This window comes from Buceros rhinoceros, unplaced genomic scaffold (assembly GCF_000710305.1).
Source record: "Buceros rhinoceros silvestris isolate BGI_N320 unplaced genomic scaffold, ASM71030v1 scaffold18662, whole genome shotgun sequence".
In the NCBI taxonomy this organism is placed as follows: Eukaryota; Metazoa; Chordata; class Aves; order Bucerotiformes; family Bucerotidae; genus Buceros; species Buceros rhinoceros.
This window is the reverse complement of record NW_010400890.1, coordinates 40,554-46,553: the sequence shown is the minus strand read 5'-3', so window position 1 is coordinate 46,553 and position 6,000 is coordinate 40,554.

Below are 6,000 nucleotides of genomic sequence, written 5' to 3'. Positions count from 1 at the left end.
TTGCATTGGGGTTAGCGGATTGACAGGATTATTTTGTTAAAGAATGTTGCACCATCTACCAACAAAATACAGTTCCTGTTGTGCTTTTCATCTGGTGAGCACCAAGTGCTCAGTTCTCTTCCATGGAAGTTTTCTTGCTGTCTTCATTGTGCATTTAGGTGCCTCCAAAAATTGTGTGTGAAATAGTGTTCCTTACCGTGGTTACCTTGGTACCTTTGGTTTAAGTATTGAAGGTGGTCGCATTGATAGGTATCAGATATTTACTATCTTACTACAAAATATGGACATGGATTTTAATTTCATTAATAATGTTTCAAGCATTTACAGAAGGCTGCAACTTCACTTCAAATGTATGGGCTGATAAATCAGAATTAGGATAATAGTTGTTTTAAAACGTGTACTTACAAAAGCTTAGGTGAATGTTACTGGGGAAAAAAATAACATTTCCTATTCTCAGGTTTAATGGAAAAGTGGCAATAGCTCCTGCTAGAGTTCATTGTAAAGGTCTGTAACAATATAATTTTAAGGTATTTTGACCTTGTTTTTCCAGCTTAACTGAAAATGTGGGTTTCAATGCATTTAGTTAAATTGGTGTAGAAGGCTGTCTGACTGGATTCTTGGTTGCCTGTATGGAAGTCTGACCTATCTCCATGGTATCTAAAAAGCTCCTAACATATTTCTTCATTACAAGTTCTCTGCTTTTTTTTTTCTTTCACGTTTTCGTCCCTGCACTGAATGAGTTTAAGATTTACTTAAAATAATTTGAGACATTTTGGTATAGTGTTGGAGGCTTTCTTGTCATTTGCTCTTGCGTGATGAAGACTAAACTATGTGGCTGTAGGACAGTGAATTGGGAATGAGGTAACGGTCATTTGGTTGGCAAGAAATGTTGATTACTGTTGAAGAAATAGGAGAAAAAAGACCTGATGAGGTGTTTTGGTTTGGTTGGAATGTGCCGATGGAATGCAGTAAGGTATGAGGGTTTATTTTACACTTTGTGGATGATCCCTAGGACATGTTTGATATAAGCTATGTGTAGACAGAACAGATAAACAGATTGTGATTGAGGTCTGTGGGCCCATTGAAAAGATGTCTAATTGCGTCTTTTTTCAAAGGACAAAGTGACTTATTGGTGACTTATTGCTGTCACAAAAGTTGTGCAGGGCCACTGTGAAAAGAAATAAGACTTTAAAAGCAAGCAGAATTAATTATACTTGAAAAGTCTCTATTCCAACCTGCAGAGCATTTATGCAGTCATCTGCAGCTGAAGGACATACTGCCCCTGTGCTTCAGCCATCCATCTCACGCTGCGTTGGTGACTGAACTGTTTCCCTCATGCTTCTGATCTCATCCTCAGTATCATTAAGATTCCTTAATGGAAAAGCAACTTCTGCAACAGATTGGCAATAAACATATTGAATCTATCACATCAAAGAAATAGCTGTAGGATGGCATGAAGACTCTGCTTCCTTTTCAGGGGATCTGTATGGGCAGATCTTTGAGTTCCTGCGTAACTTTGCTTTGATCAGAGTCCATGCAGCTATAGTTGTTTTGAAGAATCAGATGTTACTGTTGTGCTGTGAAGGTTAAAGGATGGTGCTTTCCTTACTTGTTGGAGGCTAACATTGCTACTTACTTGGTGAATATAGCAATATAAATAAATATTAATATTTTGACACCTATCAGCTGCACGACCACTTGGCTTCTGATATATTGATACCAGAAATTCTGTGGGAACACAGGTAATTATTTTTAAACCAGATTTTCATTTTATAGGATAATTGTATGTTTCTCTGAAATACTTTTATACAATGCTTAGCTAAATTTAAATACGCACATAGATTTTCTAGAATTAATTACTACTGTGTGACGTACACAGTTGCGAGTCATCTGCATGAAGAGTAGGCAGATTTCCAAAAATGAAGGAAAAAAACCTTTAATAGCAGTATAGAGATCTGGTGGAAATTTATGTGCAAATGTCATTTATTATATGATAAACCCTCATGTAAATATATACCATTGAAACAACATTTCAAAGACCAAGGTTTCATATTCAGACATTTAAAGATTAGAAGGAAACAACGTCATTGCACAGTTTTAAGGCCATCTCCTTGCCTGTGTGGCGGTGTTATACAGCCTTTAATTACACAACCAAATTTTTCCCCATGGGATTCCTTAGTTTTCCGTCATGGCAAACACTCGCTGCCTTTTCTCATGGCTGTCCTAAGGTGTCTCATCATAACAGAGGTCTCTTCAGTGTCCCAGGAGGCTCTTTGGCCATCATGATGTAGCACCTTTGGTACAGTGATAGGAGGAGTTCTCAGGACAGCTTTCAGCTGTTCCAAGGAGATTGTCTTTCCCATTCCATTCACTTCATACCTTGTAATTGTAGTAATAGTATCAGGGGCAACAATCTGCAGAGTGATGATGTAGGACATGTGAAAACTCTGCATGGGATTCCTCACAGTTCATCAACCAGGCCTGGAGTATTTTACCTCACAGCACAGACTTTGGTGCTTGCACTGACACAGGAACCTTGGCACTTGTGGGTTAGCTGATGCTTTATCTGGAGCGGCCACAGAGGGAAGATGTATTGAGTGGGGGGAACTAAAGGGATAGCTGTCCGCAGGTTTCACAGTATTTGCTGATGGGAAAGGAAGATAGAGAAATTGTGGATTCTCTTTCTGGCTCCCAGGGAAGAGTTCTGTAGGTCTCTTTTGCCATTGGCCATTGTTACCTGATTTTGTGTCAGTTTTCTCTGGTTTCTCAAAATGTTCTTTGGTAACAGGATAGATGCTAATTTTAAAGTATAGAAACAGGAAGCATAGAAGAGAGGCTTTCATTTTTGAAAGTTAAATTACAGGAAAACTAAAGAAGCATAAGCACAGATTTGAATGCTGTTGTGCAAATTAATATTAAAAGCTTATGTTTATAGCGGAAAAGTTAATTGAAGGAAAAATATTATTGCTGTTGATGCCATTAGCACTGTCAGTGCTCTTCATTCTGTGTCATTCCTGGGGAGCATTAGGAGAGAAGCAGTATACAACATCCATGTGTGGTAATATGGAAGCTTAATTTTTTAAAAACTAATTTACTAAAGATATTGTATAAGTGTTTGGAAAGTATTATGGCAGTGATGCCCGACAGCAGAGAGAGAAATCCCTAATGTGGTAGAAATGCCTGCAGGGAGTATCCGAAGTGCAGGGCTGGGTTCAGCCAGGTGACTCACTTCTAACCGAGTACGAGAAACATTCCCCTTCACAGTTTGCTCTGAAATACACACTCAGTTAATAGTGCGTGCCTTTTGACGAAGTTCTCTCCGTGCACAGGAGCTGTTGTACTCGGGTTTTTGGAACGCAAGAACAAGCTCTTTATTGATGGTGAGGTCGGGTCGCTTCTGGGAATGGTGGCTTGTTGGTTACCAGCTGCTCCCCAGCCAGAAGGAGGTTGTCTCTGTTTTAATGAGTCATGCTTTGTTTCTTTTTCTTATTGAAAAAAAGAAGGCTTTGGCTCTTAAGGTGTTTTGAGCCTTAGAACAATTTCTGTTAGTTTTGGTTGCCAGTTTGTTTTAGATAGGGAAGCCTAAGTGGAAGTTGGAAATAAAAACCTGACATATAAATAGCAGTGAAACAAGCAACTGCACTAAGCTACGCTTTCAGTTACAGTAATGTGAGGAAACTTTGCTGGTATCTTCTTGTTTACAGATGTAGGTAGAAATTGGCTCAGCAGACAAATTCTTAATCATTAGATTTTTCTGGAGGCCACAGCTAGTTCTGCTCAGCATATGATACTGCTTTTTTTATACTATACATTGCTTTGGTTGTAATATTGAGACACCAGTGTTCCTGGTCTGAAATTAGAAGCCAGTGCTGGACAGTGTGGTTTTTGTTCAGTTTGTCACTAAAGAAACATCCAAATATTGGTAACAATCCCCAAAATTCAAACAAGATTGCTGAATAGTTGTTATGCATGTTTAAAGTCAATTCATACTATGACATGACGAAAAAATACAGAAGCTCTAGGGCAGGTGTCTTGTCATTGTAACTAAACTTTAAAAGCAGGGTCCACTGATTTGGGGATGGGGTTGTTAACAGTTTTAGACCAACAAAGTCTTGCTTCAGAAAATGTTGTTTGTGCTTTGTGATGCATCTGGAGCCACTGATAGGAAGTGTAATATCAAATAAACTTTTCCATTGAATTTCCTAAACTTAAGAAGGCAGGTTGTTTCAGACAAGACTATAAGTTCATGGAAGAAAACATGAGAAGAAATTTGTATATGTGTGTACCTACATATACATTTTTATTTTAAAAGTGCCTTGCTTAAAGGTCAGTAATTACTTTTATTAACCCACACTGATGTGCTTTTTGGTGAGGTAGGTAAAATGCATCTCCAAATAATACAAAGAGAAATATGGCTTGGGTGCATAAAATATGTATTAAAAAGTAGATAAAGGAGGATATGTGAGCCTCTGCAAATGCCTTGAGTGGTCTTACCTGGCTTTGGCTTTACTAGCATTTCTCATCCTTGCATTTAAAGGCTAAAGGTGAAATGTGTCCGAAGAAGGAGATAGATTGGAAAAATGAATTGGTTAAGAAGAATCTCGTTAAGCTTTGGAAGGTTTTAAAACTGGGTTGATAAGTGACATGTCCTTTCTGTTCTGTTTAACAAAGCTTATAATCCGACAACATCAAAGTTGTTAGTCATAGAGAGCAGGTAGAAAATACTTTTTTTTCTGGGGTTTTTCAGGCCAGCTGGGCTTTTTGTCATTGTGTTACTTTTGTGCTTTTCTTTTTATGTAGATTTACAAGTAAAAGATAATAAAATTGTCCTTGCTGGGAAATGACTGGCCATCATATGCAGTGTTTTACCTGCTCACACTGTTTTGAGCTGCACGTCGCCACTCCATTGAGATGTTGTACCCTTATTAAGAAATTTCTATGACAGTCTTAAATTTATAAATGTGCTTAACAACCTGCCAATAGTAACTCATGCTGTAGGACTGGCTTGGCTGTTGGAATGTTGACAACATCATTTTAAAATGTTTATAAGAATTGAAAATTGGCTCAAGGTAAGCCGATCTAAGATTTGTAAAGAAATGCCTCTGCTTAAAAAAATTTAAAACATTCTTTCCTGTTGAAGGCCAGGGAAGTTCTCTGAGGTTACCTGGCGGCTGCACTGGCTACCCGCTAAAAAAGAAAAAGCCCCAAGAGGGAATGGTCCATCAGGGAACAAGAAAGCAACAATCCTTTTTCTCTGCATGTTTTTTCTACTGCTGATCTGCACAAAACGTTATTTAGAGATTTTCTAGTAGCTCTCCAACTTGCATAATGCTGCCATTCACAAGCTTCTTACGAGAGAAAGAGCAAGTGTGCGAGTGCAGCCATAGCTGCTAAAAAACCCGTGTTGCTCAGGACACCCTTGCCCTGGGCTGTGCTAGGAGTGGAGGAGCAGCAAAACCCTGATGCAGGGTGGAGCAGGGCCCTCTTGATGGAGGCATGTTGCTAACCCTTTGACTGTAAGAAGAACTGAAGCAGAGCAATCACATTTAGGCATCAGAGAGCATTTGGGAAATGGTGCTGGGAACGATGGTTGTATATTTAACAGTGGGAGGGTTGTAAATGGCTGCACCCTTGTTGGGTGGTCAAAGAAAATACAGCTGAGATTATAGCACAAAGCTCAGCCCCTCAAAAGCTGCATTTTCTTAGTACATGCTAGGCACTATCTTGAACTGATGGAAAAATCACCACATTTAATATATATTTTGAAAGATAAGCCAATAAAATGTAAATTTGATTCACAAAAATATGAAAGTCAAAACTACGATTTTCCTGCCGGCAGTTATTCAGCTTCTTACACTTGTGTAGTATTTCATACAGCTTTGTATGATGTAACAGTTCCCTTTATGATGTTGTGGATTTAAATAGATATGTATGTATGTATATGCTGCGAATTTGTAATTTAGATGAGAATTGTAACGCATTTCCTTTAATCTCCTCTCA